Raw genomic sequence first — 19,143 nt, 5'->3', positions numbered from 1 at the left:
ATTAGCCTGTTTGTTCTTACTGGAAGCAGAAGTTAAATATTGACCTGTACTACACTGTTCCTAGAACCCCATAGAGATGAACAAATCGTCAGCATTATTCCCCAGTTGTTCAGCAGGGGAAGGATTTGTGCCTGGTCTTCCAGGTACTTTCAGAGTAAGAGAATGCTGAGGTTGACCTCTGAGTTCCTCCAGGTGACAGAGCAGATGCACCATGAACAGGTCCAATGAGACCTCCCCTATGTTGGGGTTCGTTCTCCTGGGCCTCTTTGCCCACCCAAAACTGGAGAAGACATTCTTCGTGCTTATCTTGCTGATGTACCTGGTGATCCTGTTGGGCAATGGGGTCCTCATCCTGGTGACCATCCTTGACTCCCTCCTGGACACACCCATGTACTTCTTCCTCGGGAACCTGTCCTTCCTGGACATCTGCTATACAACCTCCTCAGTCCCCCTCATCCTTGGCAGCTTCCTGACCCCCAGGAAAACCATCTCCTTCTCAGCCTGTGCTGTGCAGATGGCACCTCCTTGCCATGGCAGGAACCAGAGTGCTTGCTCCTGAGCCGTGATGGCGTTTGATCGCTAATGTGCCATCTGTAACCTCCCTTAGGACCCCATGTGGTCATGAGCAAGGCTGCTTATGTGCCCATGGCTGTCGGCTCCTGGGCAGCTGGTATCACCAACTCTGTAGTGCAGACATCCCTAGCAATGCGACTGCCCTTCTGTGGGGACAATGTCATCAATCACTTCACCTGTGAGATCCTGGCAGTTCTAAAGTTGGCCTGTGCTGACATCCCCATCAACGTGATCAGCATGGTTGTGGCCAATATGATCTTCCTTGCACTCCCAGTCCTGTTTATTTTTGTCTCGTACATCTTCATCATTGCCACCATCCTGAGGATCCCCTCAACTGAGGGGAGGAGAAAGGCCTTCTCCACCTGCTCTGCCCACCTCACTGTCGTGATTGTCTTCTATGGGACCATCATTTTCATGTATGGGAAGCCCAAGTCTAAGGACCTGCTGGGGGCAGACAAACAGGACCTTGCAGACAAACTCATCTCCCTCTTCTATGGGGTGGTGACCCCCATGCTCAACCCCATCATCTACAGCCTGAGGAACAAGGATGTGAAGGCCGCTGTGAGGAACCTGGTGGCTCAAAAACACCTAACAGAGTGACTGTCACAGATTCCCAGACTGCCAGAATGCATAACCTCCAAATTCCTCATCGTTCTCTTGGGGAAATAGTAACCAGGGAGGACCTTAGACTGTCAGTGGAAAGAGCCATAAAATTTCTGAGGCTGCTGGTTAGTTTGTTGGCTTTACACAGAACTATACTGTGTCATAACGTAGCTATATTTTACTGACTAAATCTTAAATTCTTTGACACAGAATTTGATAAATATCCATAAGAGTTATAGAGGTGGTCAAAAGAGACAAATAAACAAAAATTTGGGATCTTGGAGGATACAGGATATGGTGTGGCTCTGTGTCCCTGCCCAAATCTCCTGTCAAATGGTAATCCCCAGTGTTGGAGGAGGGGCCTGGTAAGAGGTGATTGGGTCATGGGGGCAGATTTCCCCCTTGCTGTTCTCATGATAGTGAGTCAGTTCCCATGAGATCTAGATGTTTAAAACTGTGTAGCACCTCCTGCTTCACCCTCTTCCTCCTACTCCAGCCATGTAGGATATGATTGTTTCCCCTTTGCCTTCTGCCATGATTGTAAGTTTCCTGAGGCCTCCCCAGCCATGCTTCCTGTACAGCCTCTGGAACCACAAGCCAATTAGAACTCTTTTCTTTGTAAATTACCCAGTTTCAGGTATTTCTTTATATCATTGCAAGAATGGACTAATACAATGTTGTTTTGTCCTATGTAAAACTGCTACTTACTTTACTCTGATTTGGTGTCACCCCAGAGACCTTTGCTCTTTCTCATGTGGGGATAAATTGGAAAATGTCATCTGCCCCAACATGTAATGGTGAGCATTAGTACTATGGCAGGAATTCTTCTCACGTCTTAGCACTAGAAATCGTGAGACCTGAGCAGCTGCTTTGTTTTGATCTCATGGACACTAAGAATCTTGTCATTCACAACATTCATCTATTTATTGTCACCACAGGGGAATTCAGAGACAAACTTGCCACCCCACTGCAGCAGTAACTAAGTACTATATGACTGGGTGCCAGCAGCTTCCAAACTTTTGTCCATGCAACCAACATGACACATAGCAGTTACACATAGCACACATTCCATGAGTATGCCCACCTTGTTCTGGAACACCAAAAAGACTGTGAGGAAGCAAGTGCAAAAATAATTCTCAGTCCTACAACTAATAACAGGCCAGCAATAACAGTCATCACAGACCATCTGTGACACCAGTGATATTGGTCATGTGTCCTTTGCAGCCCAAAGAGCTCTAAGTCCCTGACTTCCTCCTACACTCAAGAAACAGACTGAGGTAGGAGTGAAACTTAATGCACTATAGTGACTATTTTCAGTCCACTTTATATTTGTAAATGTCAGCGTCTTCATCCATTTTTGCTGCTATAACAATATACCTGAGACTAGGTAATGTATAAATAGTACAAATTTATTTCTCACAGTTCTAGAGGCTGGGAGTTCCAAGATCAAGGCACCAGCATGTTTGATGTCTGGTGACAGTCCAGTCTCTGCTTCCAAGATGATACCTTGAACACTATGTCCTCACATGGCAGAAGGGATGAAAAAGCAAAAATGGGGCTGGCTGGTTCCCTCCAGCCTTTTTATAAGGTTACTAATCCCATTCATGGGGTTGTACCTTTTAATACTATCACATTGATCATTAAGTTTCAACATATGAATTTAGGGGAACCATTCAGACCATAGCTGTCAGTTATTACCAAACTTTAGTCCTTTAGCCATGCCAATACATACTAGGTTGTCTTCTCCTTTTCTTTTCTCTTTTTTTCTTCCTCATCCCCATGTGAAATAAGACTCAGGTCTTTGCCCTAAATGCGTTTTTACTGGTGGGAGTGTAATGAGGACATAGAGAGGATGGCCTAGAGAATTAAAACAGCTGGAATTTACCAGTTCCCTTCACTTTTTAAAAAGCCTAAGCCCATTAAAGAGACATTTAGGTGTCCAGAAAGGGAAGAAGAAAGAGCAGACATGAAAACAGGAAGGAGGAGAGATTCCTTCCAGAGGCAGGGGAGAGGTGGATGTCGCAGATCCCACTCTAGGCAGGACTCACCCCTACTGCAAATGTGAGAACAGCTATTATGTATGTCTGTGCCAGCTACACATTTGGAAACCTGGAGAATGACTACCAGTGTTTAGTTCCATAAAAACCATTTGTCCTATCAGGAAACAAACTTGGGTCTAGATCCCATTTATCACCTGATTTCCATATACTCCTACAGTAAAAGGGATCTGTGCTGCTCCTTTGGGTTCCTTGGTATTAGTGTCAGTTAAGATTCTATAACAAACAGCCCTCAAAATATTGGGGTATTCCATTTTCCCCAGTGTACAGCTACTCAGGGAAATAGTCACAAGTCCCTGAAGGGAAATATAGAGAAAATCACTACTATATACATGCAAGGGCATTGCAGGATTCCTCCTCAGAGACCAGCCTCTCCTTCAGTTGAGGTATTTTGGATCTGATAATTAATTTAGGTCTGGAATTGAGTGAATAATCATAATTTTTCAACAGGGAAGCTGTTATCAGGCTTCTGCTCATCCATGCTTGATTTTTTTTTTAATTACATACATTTACAACGTTTTAAGTTGCCTACCTGTCTTGCTCCTAGGAACATCACAGTTTCATACTCATCACCATACATTCCTGTGGGTCTGGTCCTATTCGGACCTTGCTATTCTGACCTTGCTGTCTATTACAGTAATTAATCTTCTTGCCCTAATAGTTAGGTGCTGCCATCAGGCCTCTACTATTCTAGAAAATTATCATCTCCATTAAATAGGAGACCCCACTTCCAAAACAGCACCTCCTACAGTCAGCCTCAGCTGACAGAGGATAAACACTGCTGAACTTCTCGATAATGTACCTCACTAGTGCATTTTCTTATTAACTTAGTGAAGAGAGTGTCCCCTAGCCTTCCTAGGGAACATAGCCATCTGGTAGGTCTAATTTAAAAGTCCATTTAGCATACCAAATTCTTTGAGCCTTTTGGCTCCTTCCTCTACACTCTGCCAAGGCAGTTTGATGTTTCCAGGAGCCATCCCAACCTGAAGGATCTCTTGGTTGCCAGACACTCTCTCTAAAGCAGTGGCCAGCAGAGCAGCAGCATATTCCTCTGTGGGGACCGTGATGGCCTGATGACTTTTAAAGACGTCCCTTTCAAGGAGCAATTTGAAAAAATTGTGATTCCTGGCATACACCCACTCTCATCTCCTTAGAAATAGCATAGGTTTAATATGAATTTAGGCCCGAAAGATAGAGAAGCCTTATTTCACAAGACATGAGGCATTTCTGTGACTCTGATACCAGATAACATAAATTCTAGTTCCAGGCATATTCAGAAGGAAATAACACCAATGTTGTTTGTACAAAAGTGAGTGGGCACCCTTTATGCATCATTATAGGTCTGAAATGCCTGAGCATGTCTGAAGACAGAAGGGAATAAAGGCAGCCAATGACGATATAAATGGAGCAACTGACCATTTGAGCAACTGAATATAATTGGAAGCAATTGGCATGGGTGAGGACAGGAACCAGAGGAGGTGTCAGTAGAAAAATGGAGTTCTGAAGTCCGGGCACCGTGGTTCATGCTTGTAATCACAGCACTTTGGGAGGCCAAGGTGGGTGGATCACCTGAGGTTGGGAGTTCGAGACCCGCCTGGCCAACATAGTGAAATGCTGTCTCTACTAAAAATACAAAAAATTAGTTGGATGTGGTGGCAGGCACCCATAATCCCAGCTACTCAGAAGGATGAGGCAGGAGAATCGCTTGAACCCAGGAGGCGGAGGTTGCAGTCAGCCGAGATCACACCATTGCACTCCAGCCCACCTGACAGTGTGAGACTCCGTCTCAAAGAAGAAAAAAGAAAGATGGAGTTCTTGGCTGGGGCATGGTGGCTCATGCCTGTAATCCTAGCACTTTGGGAGGATGAGACAGAAAGATCTCTTCAGGCCAAGAGTTTGAGACTGGCATGGGCAACAAAGTGAGACCCCCTACTCCATCTCTACAAAAACATTTTTTAAAGTTAGCCAGGTGTAGTGGTGCACACGTAGTCCAAGATACTCGGGACTGAGGCAAAGGGATCACTTGAGCCCAGAAGTTCAAAGCTTTGGTGAGCTGATTGTGCCACTGCATTCCAGCCTGGGTGACAAAGCCAGACCCCAGAAAGAAAAATGGAGGTTTCATGGCTCTCCTCATCTCCAAGGTATTTACTTCTGGAAAAATTAATGGTTAGGATTACCCAAGTACACATAAATTATAAACAAATGTATCCTATGTACATAGAGCTCTTCTCAGCACAGGGTGCTGGAAGAAAGCTGGCTGACAATTTTTCAACTTTACAGTGGTACAAAAGTGATATGCATTCAGTAGAAACTGTACTTCGAGTACTCATACAACCATTTCTTTTCACCTTCAGTATAATAGTCAATAAATTACATGAGATATTCAACACTGTCTTATAAAATTGACTTTGTCCTAGATGATTTTGCCCAACTGTAGACTGCTGTAAGTGTTTTGAGTACATTTAGGATAGACGAGGCTAAGCCATGACGCTCAGCAAGTTAAGGGTATTCAATGCATTTTCAACTTACAATATTTTCCATTTATGATGGTTTATCACGACATTGCCCCACTGTAAGTCGAGGGGAATTTGTATTCCAGCTGATCCTGGAGGACCATGATCAAGAAGTAGTAGGGCCTGTATGCTTTGCATAGGAGTTGGCCTGATTAGTCCCTAAGGCCCCTTCCAAGCTTGGACCTACCATTGTCAATGAGCAAAACAAAAGCCAGAATTGAAGAATGGCCTGTACGGTGGTGTGTTTTAGGAAACCCCAATTAAGCAGACAACATCCATCCCATGGCTGTTTCTATGACTATTTTGCATGACCACTGAAAGAAAAACACTGGCAAACACTCCAAACATGAATACTTCCAAATCAAATTAATTAGGCTTAAGTGATCCCAAAATAGAAGCATTCCTTATCTTTATTCGTACAAGAGAATGAAGGTTTGAACCATGATTCCATTTGTGGAATAAACCAAATGGCTTCCTTCCTAAGACAGAAGAGGAGCTGCTCAAGGGAAATCAAGACATCCAGCCCTGGGTCAGAGAGGAATCTGACCTTGGAGACATGGGGCCTAGACAGAGTCTCTACAGATCCTGACTTGTGTATGGAAGATGTCAGGGGTAGATGGATATTCATTCAGTCTTTTAGTCTGACCTTTACATTTAAAAGCAGAGAGGAAAACAGGGCAGTTATATGGCTGAGACTCAGATCCAACTTAAAAGCCTACCAGTGGATTGAGAACATCTGCCCCCATTCTTTAGACACATGTTTTGGATTTTATTGCGCTTTCTCTCTTCATCTGAGAACAGGGATGATAGCTCTTTCCTTCTGAGGATGTTATGAGAATGACAGTAGATAAGGTGCCTAGTATATAATTTTTCTTTTTTTTTTTTTTGAGACAAGGTCTTGCTCTCTCACCCATTCTGGAGTGCAGCAGTATGATCTTGGTACACTGCATCCTCAACCTCCTGGGCTCAAGCAATCCTCCCACCTCAGCCTCCTGAATAGCTATGGCACTAGAAAAAGGATCTGGTTGCTCACTGCTTATAGAAAGGAGTCAAAATAATAATGAGTTATGATAAGGAAGAGTAATATTCCTTTATTATCTATGCCAGCAAGGGGAAAAGTAGACAGCAAATTCCACTCTTCAATTTGTGGAGGGAATGCAGGGGTTTTTAAAGAAAACATTTTGGAATGTGGAAGAGGCAAGGGGGGCTAGGAGGTGCCAGGTTCCTTGACACTCCGATGGCTCATCTTGAATTATTGTTTCATTTGGTGAAGGGGCTGGTGCCATTGTGGATCCTACCAGGTTATAAATTAATCACAGTCAATCTTGTGATCACTCTTCAGCTGAGAGTGGGTTCCAACCCTGAGGTAACCTTTTGTTGGAGAGAGAATTCTGGAGGTGTCTGGTCCCTATCAGGATCTGACCCTGAAGCATCAAAGGAAGCGTATGACCAGATAAGTGAGTGTGGTGTGTGCTTAACAAGCATCTAGGTAAATAAATGTGCATAAGGCATGGGAGCACAGAGTGGGAAGAGAAGGGAGTGGAGGTTCACAGCCCATTCCGAGGCTGTATTTCAAGATGAAAGGTAACACATATGCAGTCTGTCTCAAAGTTGTATCTTGAGACTAGGGGTGGGAGGAGGAAGAAAGGGGAAAGTAAAAAGAGTTTTAAAATGCCTTTTGAGGCTTAACTGCTAAGCTGCTTGATTATAGCTGGGACTACAGGTGCATGCCCCCAAACCCAGCCAATTTCTTAAAAAAAAATTGTAGAGATGGGGTCTCATTGTGTTACTCAAGCTGGTTTTGAACTCCTGAGCTCAAGCAATCCGTCTGCCTCAGCCTCCCAAAGTGCTGGGATTACATAGGTGAATCACCACATCTGACCTCCTAGTACAAAACTTATATTCAATTGATAATAGCTCCTACCACTGCTTCTACAGCTGCTGTTGTTGCTGTTATAGCCCTTGCACTGATTTCTTGGCATGTCTGTCTTCTCCTAAATATTGAGCTCTTTAAAGTAGACACTTTGATTTTCATCTCTGAGTCCCCAGCGCTGAGAATCATCCCTGGCACAGAAGGTGTGCTCAGTAGCCATCTGTTGACTTGAGTCAAATGGCCATGGCACAGACACTGTGTGCTCGTGCAAGTACAGGAGAGTCTTAGAGCTCCTGGCAGGAAGTGCTCCTGTAGCAACCTGGGAAGGGGTCAGGTCACAAAGCAGAGCTCGGAGGAGATGGATTTCTAGAGAGTTTGTATGGTTTTCAGGCACAGAGTAAAATAAAGCCAACTGCAAAAACCCCTGGATTGTCAACAAGCTTATGATGACCCAGGATAAATCACATGTGAGCACCTAGAAGTCCCAAACAGAGATTTTTTTAATTCCCTGAAAAAAGCAAGGGAAATCTCAGGACCAGCCTCAGAAGCAAGTCAGTGTCTTTCGTGAGAGCTGCTGGGAAATGGGGAGGAGGGAGGTTCAGAGAGAACTGAAGTTCAACTTGGCCAAAATGTGCAGGAGGCCCCTTGCTATCCAGTCATAGAGGCTTGCTGGTGAAGTGAAATTTACTCAAAGGTCAGTAAAAGTTTAAGGTCTTGGCACTAGAGTTACAGGGTACCTGGGACTGACTCCTGGCTGATATCACCAGAGCAGAGGAGTTCTTGGCCCATCTGCCTTACGGGAAGGGAAGAAACTAAACATGATCAGTCGCCTGCCCTTCTATGGGGACATCATCATCAACCACTTGACCTGTGAGGTCCTGGCTGTCCTGAAGTTGGCCTGTGCTGACATCTCTATCAACGTGATCAGGCAAAAGGCCTTCTCCACCTGCTCTGCCCACCTCACAGTTGTGGTTGTCTTCTACAGGACCATCCTCTTCACATATGGGAAGCCCAAGTCGAAGGACCCACTGGGGGCAGACAAGCAGGATTTTGCAGACAAACTCATCTCCCTCTCCTATGGAGTGGTCACCCCATGCTGAACACCATCATCTACAGCCTGAGGACAAGGGCCTGAAGGCTGCTGTGAGGAACCTGGTATTTCAGAAACCCCTAACCGAGTGACTGTCAAGATCCCAGGTAGCCAGAACATATGATCTCTAAGCGCCTCACTGTGCTCATGGGGAAATGATAACTCAGAGGAAAGAAGGGACTTTCCCAAGGTCCAGACCGTGAACCATGGGACTAGGATGAACAAGTAAACTGAGTTTCCCTGTTGTGTCACAGGTAATGGAAGCTTCTGTCAAAGGACCTGGAGGGAAAGTGCCTCTACATCTCTACTTTTAGTTTCCCATTGCCCCATTTCCTCACCTATCTATTTTTAATTTTTTGGCCTTGAATACATTTTTGGGTTACTACAAATCCTTTATGACATGAGAGTAGGCCTAATTGGAACCAAAGAAACAAAGCAATGAAGAAGCAAACAAAAAAACCAAATGAACGAAGGACAAGACATGGCAGTGTGGGGGCAGTGGGCTGGCTGTTGGAGCCCCTCTGTGGCCTCAGCTGTCTCTCTCCCTTGCTGGAAGCTAGTTTTAGGCTTCATGGCTTTGAGGTCCTTTCAAAGTTGACCTTCCAAGGCAGTAATTCTAGCCACAGGACCTTGAGTATTGTGGTGTATTAGGCCATTCTTGTACTACTATAAAGAAATACCTGAGACTGGGTAATTTATAAAGAAAAGAGGTTTAACTGGCTCATGGTTCTGCGACTATACAAGCATGGCTCCAGCATCTGCTCAGCTTCTGGGGAGGCCACAGGGAGTTTTTACTCATGGCAGAAGGTGAAGTGGGAGCAGGCACTTCACATGGTCAAAGCAGGAGTGAGTGAGAGAGAGAGAAAGACAAAGGGAGAGAGAGAGCAGGCAGGACGTGCCACGCTTTACAACAACTGAATCTTGGGAGAACTCACTATCATGAAGATAGCACCAAGCCATGAGGAACCTGCCCATGATCCAAATATCTCCCACCAATCCCCAGCTCCAGCACTGGGGATTATAATTCAGCATGAGATTTGAGCAAGGACAAATATCCAAACTATATCATGTGGAAATACCACTGGCCATCCAAATTGAATTATTATAACAGCAGCTTCTAGCACTTCCAGAGAAAACTAGATAGCTGTTCAAAGAGCATCTGAGGGGAGGGAGTGGAGAGGCAGCTGCTCAGGTCAGCTTAGACCATAGAGTGCTCTCAGCCCAGGCCAGGCAGCCTGACACCTGCCTTCCAAGTCCAACCCTAATACTACTTTCTGCTGCTGAGCACTTGGCTAAGTCTCCTTCCCTCTCTGGGCCTTGATTTCTTTGTCTGTAAAATGAGAGGGTATAGCCTATGCCTCTCACTAGACAATACAACTGGGGACTGCCCAAAGAGGAGGAACTTGTGGCTCACACCCCACCACCCACCACTCTTTGATTAGGGAGCTCCTCTGGGGTCACTCCCATTCATTCCTCCACAGTTCATGAGCAATTGTTCCTAACTTCTAGTGCCACTTATAGACTTGGGTGGCTGGTTGCAGCTCTAGCTACCTGTGCCTATTGCAAACCTGCCACCTGGTGGACATTGCTGAAGCTGACAATTGAAATTTCTGCAAGCTCCTGAGATGGGTGCTTCTCAAACTTGAATGTTTTCATGACTCATCTGAAAGTGTGGATAAGTATTCAGTGAGTCTGAGGTAGGGTCTGAGATTCTACATCTCTAACAGATTTCTAGGTAATGTCTATGCTGCTGAACTCTGCGGGCCACGCTTTGAGGAGCAAGGCCCTAGAAGATTTGGGACCAGGGCAGAGGGGTTGAAGGAAGAGGCAGGGTAGGAAGACTTCCTCGTGCAAGTCTCCTACTGTGGGCCAAGCCCTTGGGCATCAGCAAGCCTGTGAGGTGTTTACCAGCCTGGCAAATTCCCTCACAACAAAAGCCTAAAATGTCAATGCTTTTAAGTCTCTGGGGGGCAGATTTCACTTAGTTTTTGGCCTTTGAGTATCCCTTAGTTTCTGGAAAGCTCATCAATACCTTTTAAAAAAATGTTTTTACATTTTATTCAGCATGTTCAGTTATGTTCCACACTCAGCAAGATGAGAATACTCAGAGAATCTAATTGTTCATGCTGCCAGAAGAGACACCCTTGACCAGCGTGGTTTTATATTCCCAGAATCAAGTTGCCCAGTTGCTCCCCCTATTCAATCAATAGTTTCATTAATTCACGGGGATGAACAAAGACTCCCTAGAATGAAACATTTGTTTTTCTCGTAGAGTGTCAAGTTAGACAATAATCTTAAAAATTAGGCTTTCTGGCCAGGCATGGTGGCTCACACCTGTAATCCCAGCACTTTGGCAGGCCAAGGCAGCAGGATCGCTTGAGGCCAAGAGTTTCATACCAGCCTGGGCAACATGGCGAGACCCCATCTCTACAAAAAATTTTAAAACTAGCTGGGTATGATGGTGTACACCTGTAGTCCCAGCTACTTGGAAGACTGGGGCAGGAGGACCACTTGAGCCAGAAGTTCAAGGCTACACAGAGTGCACCTAGATTGCACTAATGCACTCCAGCTGGGGAAATAGAGCGAGCCCTCGTCTCAAAAAAATTAGGCTTTCTGAGAGAAAAGAGAGTTTTTAAAAATCCAGAATTTCTCTTTTATAGATGAAGAGCAAAATTTGGGGTTATCAGCAGTTTGGGGTTACCTTTATCTTTACTAAAAGGTATAGGGGAGAGAACTCAGGATATAATAATCAAGGTTTCCAATGTCCTTAGGGAGAAATGGAGTGCTTTCTTAGCTAAAAGGCTGGTCAGATTGAAGAGGATAATCAGAAAAGACAGAACTTGGGTAAGATTCTCTTGAGTGGATAGGGAGGAATTTAACACCTTCTCCATCCTGGGCTGGTGCCCAAGCTAGAGGTTGTGGGTGATGTTGAGACAATAAAACCTCTGACAGAGGCTGGGCATGGTGGCTCATGCCTGTAATCCCAGCACTTTGGGAGGCCGAGGCAGGAGGATCATGACATCAGGAGATTGAGACCATCCTGGCTAACATGGTGAAACCCCGTCTCTACTAAAAACCACAAAAAATTAGCCAGGCGTGGTGGTGGGCACTTGTAGTCCTCGCTACTTGGGAGGCTGAAGCAGGAGAATGGCGTGAGCCCGGGAGGTGGAGCTTGCAGTGAGCCGAGATCGTGCCACTGCACTCCAGCCTGGACAACAGAGTGAGACTCCGTCTCAAAAATAAATAAATAAATAAAAATAAAAAATAATTTAAAAAAAAACCTCTAATAGAAAGTCCATATTTGTTAAGAGCAAATCCATGAATATTTATGGTTCTCTACTTCTCCAGAATGACCAACATATTATGGATGCTACAAGCCCAGAAGGACTGGGCCTGCAACAGACCACCAACTCCAAGACACTCTCAGCCCCGATGGCACATGAAGGGGGTCCAGAATTCCTGTCTCCGTTAGAAGGATACAGGAGTGGTTGGATATATTATCTGATCATGTTGTCAGCAAGATCACCATGGTGAGTGATGGAGTGACCCCATCACTAAATCTTTCCATTTAATGGATCAAGGTCATTGAATGGAAAGATTTAGAACAAATGGGAATATTAGGCACATCTTCAGGGGTCCATTGTATCAGCAGAGTCAAGGCAGGCCCAAGCCAGTTGGGCGTTGATGTTTCTGGAGCAACTGGATAGTCATATGGGGAAAAAATGAACCTTGACCTTTACTTCACACCATTCACAAAACTTCACTTGAAATCAATCATAGACCTAAATGCTTAAGCTAGAACTATAGAAAGTCTAGAAGAAAACATAGGAGAAAATCTTTGTGACCTCAGAATAGGCAAAAGTTTCTTAAGATGCAAAAAAGCATGAACCCTAAAGGAAATAAGTGCCAAAGTAGACTTCACCAAAGTTTAAAACTTTTGCTCTTCAGACAATACCATTAAGAAAATGAATGGGTAAGCAACGGATTGACAGACAATAGCTGCAATGCATATATCTGGTAAAGGACTTGTATCCATAATATGTAAAGAACTTTTACAATGCGATAAGAAGACAGTCCCCCAAAATGAGGGAAAGATTTGAACAGATGCTTCACAAAAGACTTTCACAAAAGATTTATAAATGTCCAAGAAGCACATGAAAATTGTTCAACATCATTTGTCACTATGGAAAATCAAATTAAAACCACAATGAGATTTCACCATATACTCATTGGAAGGTCTAAAATTTTAAAGACTGACAACACCAAGTGTTATGGAGGATATGTAGCGGCTAGAACTCTCATACATTGCTGATGAGAATGTAATAAGGTACAATCCTTTGGAAAATAGCTACTGGTTTCTTATGAAGTTAAATATACACTTCCTTGAGACAGTAGTTCAAGTCTTGAGTTGTTCTGTGTTTTCTTAGATTCTGTATTTGTCTATTTGACATCTGTTAATTTCAGGGCCAAACTAACAACCAAAGTTGTTTACATTTCCTCTGAGATCCAGAGCATATACTGTGAATCACCTCCTTATCTAACTCACATACCAACCAATATTTCCCTGCCCTAAACCACCCAGGGCCATGTATTGGACAACCAGAGACCACCCTCATAGCCCAGAGCCCACATATTTTTCAGTCCTATGCTGTCTACCCACACCTGTCCTGTCTTTCCCATGGAAACTCTAATAGAGTCTCTGGCCTAGGCTTTCCCCTCACTCTTGCTTCTGCCTCCTGAAAAAACCCTGGTGCTTCCCCATATGGCCCCGGCATGGTATGGCGTGACCTCTCCTCTTGGGAAATGTAAGTAATAAAAATCTTCTTTCAAAGGCATTGGCCTCCATGTATCTCCACTCGGTCATCTACATAAATTAAGATGCCTTGAGTACATCTTGAGACATGAGTGTTTACACAAAAGAAATAAAAATACATCCACACAAAGATGTGTATACAAATCCTCATAGAATCTTTATTCATAATAGCCCCACATTGAAAATAACTCAAATATCCATCAATAAGTCAAAAGATAAACAAATTTAGGTACATCCATACAATGGAATACTACCCAGCAATAAAAAGGAACAAAATACCCAAAAAATGCTAAGACATGGGATTATCTCAAAAACATTACACTAAGTGAAAGAGGCCAGACACAGAAGAGTACATGGTGTGTGATTGGAATTCTAGAAACGTCATAGCTAATATATGGTGACAAAAATCATACCAGTTGTTGCCTGGAGCCTGGGGAGGTGGTGGGGTTGATTGCAAGGGTATGAAGAAGCTTTGGGGAGTGGTGGGAATATTTTATATCTTGATTTTGTGATGGTAGTTACACAAGTGCATACATTTCTTAAGACTCATAGAACTGAGTCTTAGAATGGGTACTTTTATTATTATTATTATTTTTTGAGACAGAGTCTCACCCTGTCGCCCAGGCTGGAGTGCGATGGCATGATCTCTACTCACTGCAAGCTCCACCTCCTGGGTTCACACCATTCTCCTGCCTCAGCCTCCCGAGTAGCTGGGACTACAGGTGCCCGCCAGCACACCCGGCTAATTTTTGTATTTTTTAGTAGAGGCGGGGTTTCACCGTGTTAGCCAGGATGGTCTCGATCTCCTGATGTCATGATCCTCCTGCCTCGGCCTCCCAAAGTGCTGGGATTACAGGAGTGAGCCACTGCGCCTGGCCTAGAATGGGTACATTTTATTTTGTGCAAATTATACCTCAGTACAGTCAATTTTTTAAAAAAGAAGCAACTCCTTTCTTCAGTTCTCATTCTTATCTGAATTGTTATGTGTAATTTTTTAGCTGACTGAACTAGTAATTTTCTTTAGCTTATACACTGTCGCCACCCTAATTCTCATTTCAAATAGTTCTAAAATGTAGCCAAGTGCAAATAGATACAAAAATGTGGTCAAGTGCAAAATAAGAGACATAAATATAGTGGAGAAAGAAATATAGGTCAGTTTTTGCAGAAAACCCATTACAGTATTTCTAAAAATTAACCAGAAAACTATTAGCGGTAATATGAGTTCAGAAAAGTTAGAAAATAGAAATAAGTTCCCCAAAATCTATTGTATTCCCACATACCTACATATATGTTCCTGTGTTCAACACGCAACAACACAAACCAAGAACCAAAAAAAAACCAAAACAAAACAAGGAATACTATTTTATTCATAATAATTACAAATATCAAATAATTGAGAATAATCATAATTCCAGACATGACAGATCAAGTCAAGAATAAAAGCATAAGACTGTTTTCTTTTTGTTTTTATTTATTTTTTTTTTAGAGACAGAATCTTGTTGTGTTGCCCAGCCTGGATGGAGCACAGTGGTACCATCGCAGCTCACTGCAACCTTGAACTCCTGAGGCTCAAGCTATCCTCTGGCCTCAGCCTCCCTCAGCTAAGACCACAGGCACACACACCACCATGCCTGGTATAGATAGATAGATAGATAGATAGATAGATAGATAGATAGATAGACAGACAGATAGATAGATTTGGTAAAGTTAGGCATATATATGTATATATATACACACACACACATATATACATATATTTGGTAGAGTTAGGGGTCTTGCTATATTGCCCAGGCTGGTCTTAAACTCCTGGCCTCAAGCAATCCTCCTGCCTGGACCTTCCAAAGTATTGGGATTGCAGGTGTGAGCCACTGCACCCAATCAAGACTAGTATAAGAGTATAAAGGAAAGCAGGGGGAATGGCCAGGGATTTGGGGAAAGAATTACAATAAAAGTGACCTTTATTCCTAAAGTAGAAGCTCTCAAATTGTAACAAACAAAAAGCTTCTTTAATATGGCTGGGCGTGGTGGCTCACACCTGTAATCCCAGCACTTTGGGAGGCCGAGGTGGGCAGATCACTTAAGGTAAGGAGTTCGAGACCAGCCTGCTCAACATGGTGAACCCATCTCTACTAAAAAAAAATCGGTAACTTGAGTATACGTAGTATACACATACTAACGATAGCTACCGGTATATAGGTATTATATTATACCTACTATAGTAACTTAGCCGAGTGTGGTGGCATATGCCTATAATCCCAGCTACTCAGGAGGCTAAAGCAGAAAAATCGCTTGAATCCGAGAGGCAGAAGTTGTAGTGAGCAGAGATCACACCACTGCACTCCAGTCTGGGTGACAGAGCAAGACTCTGACTCAAAAAAAAAAAACAAAAACATAAACAAAAACAAAAATGAACGTCTTTAATATACATATTGCTGGGCTCTGTCCCCAAAGATTCAAATTCCACTATGTTTGAAGTAGGGCTTATAGGAAATCTGGCCTTATAAGCACAGTTATTTGGTGTTTTAAATGATCCAAAAGACTCTACTGGACACCATAAATTGCTAGTGAAGAATAATGGAACAATACAATGACCTTTTGAAGATCACAATGTCAGATTCTTCCTACCAGATTTGAAGTTATGTGCTAGGTAATAATTATTGAACTATACACCACTGGATTTTTGTTTTGCAAAATCATTCATATTCATGATACCAGAAAATGAATCCAAACTGTAAGAATTTAATACAAATACATCAGACCAAAATTAATAGCTTAAAGAAGGAATCATGTTTTAATAAATAGTGAAACAGCAACAACATTCAATTGAATGAAGGTAGCCTTTGATCCGTACATCACGCCATACACTTCCATAAACTTCAGTTGGATTAAACAACAAATGTTGTTATGATTACAAAAAGCTAAAAAAAGAACACAATGACATATTTAAACCAGCTGTGGAACAGAGTGTGATTCATTATTCTGGGAGAGAGAAAGGGTATCAGAATTAAAATAGATATGTTCAAACATACATTATACAAAACTCTGGAATAATACAACCTGATTAAACAAAAATCTAACTTTTCCCCAATGGAGGTTTGTCACATCCCACAAGTAGTTAATTTGAGTTTCTTTAAAAATACAGATATTCTAAGGCCGGGCGCCGTGGCTCAAGCCTGTAATCCCAGCACTTTGGGAGGCCGAGATGGGTGGATCACGAGGTCAGGAGATTGAGACCATCCTGGCTAACACGGTGAAACCCCGTCTCTACTAAAAAATACAAAAAACTAGCCGGGCGAGGTGGCAGGCACCTGTAGTCCCAGCTACTTGGGAGGCTGAGGCAGGAGAATGGCGTAAACCCAGGAGGCGGAGCTTGCAGTGAGCTGAAATCCGGCCACTGCACTCCAGCCTGGGCCACAGAGCGAGACTCCGTCTCAAAAAAAAAAAAAAAAAAAAATACAGATATTCTAAATAACATTTAATATGCAAGACAATGGACATACACAAATGTGTTATATTTTTCAATTTTTGACATACTAGAGGCTACTACCATATTAACATTTGTTCTGTCGAATTGACTCACTTTTGATTAGACCTTGGAATAATTATTTTCCTGCCATCTCTGTGCAATCTTCTTTAAAAGTCCTTGATTCGAAAAAAGTGTGGCTCTGCACTTATCTTTTCTCTTTTTTCTGTTTATTACTAGAACAGATTCAGACGTGAAATGATCTTTCTTTAATCCAAGCCTATGCACATAGCTCACGTAAAATTATGCAAAGAAGTACAAATATGTGCTGTTCTCAATTAAGTGTTGGGCAAGGCTATGAATCATCTGCTTGGTGCATGTTCTTTTTATGGCATCATGGCCAATTGCACAATAGCAAGTGAACACGTCACACAAAAATAATACGCATTATAAATAGTATCAGGATTAACCACAAATTTTGGTCACTACTACCTTATAAATAGCATCGAGATTAAAAGTGAGTTTTGGTTGCTATGTCTTTGATTCTTTTAAATGTGTGATAAGGAATTTGAGCAGCTATCATATCTTATTAGTGAATCAGGTTTTTCAGATTTTTAACATCTAACATTTTTTAAATTAATAAACATTTTTAGCACACTCGGGTTCACACTGAGTGGAAAGTACAGGGATTTCCCACATATCCCCTGTCCTCACATATGCACAACCTCCCCCACTATCAACATTCTGCAACAGAGTAGTACATTTGTTTCCATTAGTTAACCTATATCAACACATCATCACCCCAAATCCCTCATTTGCATTGGGGTTTACTCTCGGTGTTATACATTCTATGGGTTTTGACAAGTGTATAATGACATGTATCTACCACTGCAGTATCATGCAGATTAGTTTCACTGCCCTAAAAATCCTCTGTGCTCTGCCTTTCATCCTTCCCTTCCCCCAACCCCTGGCAACCACTAATCATTTTACCATTTTCACTGTTTTACTTTTTCCAGAATATCACATAGTTGGAATCATAAAGTATGGAGGCTTTTCAGACTGGCTTCTTTCACATAGTAATATGCATTTAAAGTTCCTTCATGTCTTTTCATGACTTAATAGCTTTTTAGCACTGAATAATATCCCACAGTCTGCATGCACCAAAGTTGTTGTCTTTTTTTCCTCCATTCACCTACTGAAGGACATCTTGGTGGCTTCCAAGTTTTGGCAATTAGGACTAAAGCTGCTATAAACATTCATGTGCAAGTTTTTATGTGGACATAAGTTTTCATGAGCCAATATTTAAACAGAAATTTATCAGCGCTTCATTTTCAAGATACCGTCTTAATTTAAATAAAGAGTTGTGTGGGATTACAAGGTAAGTTATTTCAAAAACTGTGACCATTTGCAAGGTACTCATCTCTATGAATCAGGATTTTCTCTATAGCAGGCAACCACAAAGAAAATGCATAAATAAATTGGAAGCTGAAACTTGTGTGACTGCGACAGTCATCCATAATTCCAGAATTCAAGTTTTTATATATTTATCAAAATCTTACTCATTGTCTTTGAATTCTCATTCATTGTCTTTGAACTGTCATTCACTGTCTTTGAACTAAATAATTGCTATAAATTTGAACTTATAAAATAAGTATAGCAATATAACACAACTTTTTTCTGGTTTATACAGCAGAACTCTAAGATTTTGTTGGAAAAAAATGATTCTATAGTTAAAAAAATAAAAAATGATAGTTTTAAGTTCAAAATTGCTAAAATAAACAGCCAAAGAGAGTAAAGAATGGCGGGGCGGTGGGGGGGGGTGGGGGCGAGTGTTTTATATTCACAGGCTCATGTCTTTAGAGGGCTTATTGGAAGCTGGCAGGATATTGTACCAGCATCATAAGCTGGGGTCTCAATGGTGAATTTCATAACATGTGGGTGTTAGATGCTTAGGGGTAGGGCTTTTCTTCCTCCTCTTAGATGTTACTGTAGGGATCGATGAGGATGTTAGATACGCCAATTCTGCTCCAAGGCACAGGGAACCTTCGCTCTCCAAGGCCTTACTCCCAGTTATTAAATTAACAGTGAACACGACACACTAGCAATTGGAAAATGTCTCTGGTTGGTAGTTGCTTTCAAGCAACCACTTCTAGAAGGG

The 19,143-nt window shown here is 42.5% G+C and overlaps 1 pseudogene; it reads left to right on the top strand.

The window, feature by feature from the left end:
- The first annotated feature begins 211 nt into the window (after nucleotides 1–211).
- Nucleotides 212–1,173, top strand: LOC108542564 (olfactory receptor 13C7-like; annotated as a pseudogene).
- Nucleotides 1,174–19,143: the final 17,970 nt, after the last annotated feature.

This window comes from Rhinopithecus bieti, unplaced genomic scaffold, assembly GCF_001698545.2.
Source record: "Rhinopithecus bieti isolate Rb0 unplaced genomic scaffold, ASM169854v2 scaffold_22453, whole genome shotgun sequence".
NCBI lineage: Eukaryota > Metazoa > Chordata > Mammalia > Primates > Cercopithecidae > Rhinopithecus > Rhinopithecus bieti.
This window is presented reverse-complemented; position numbering and strand designations above follow the sequence as displayed.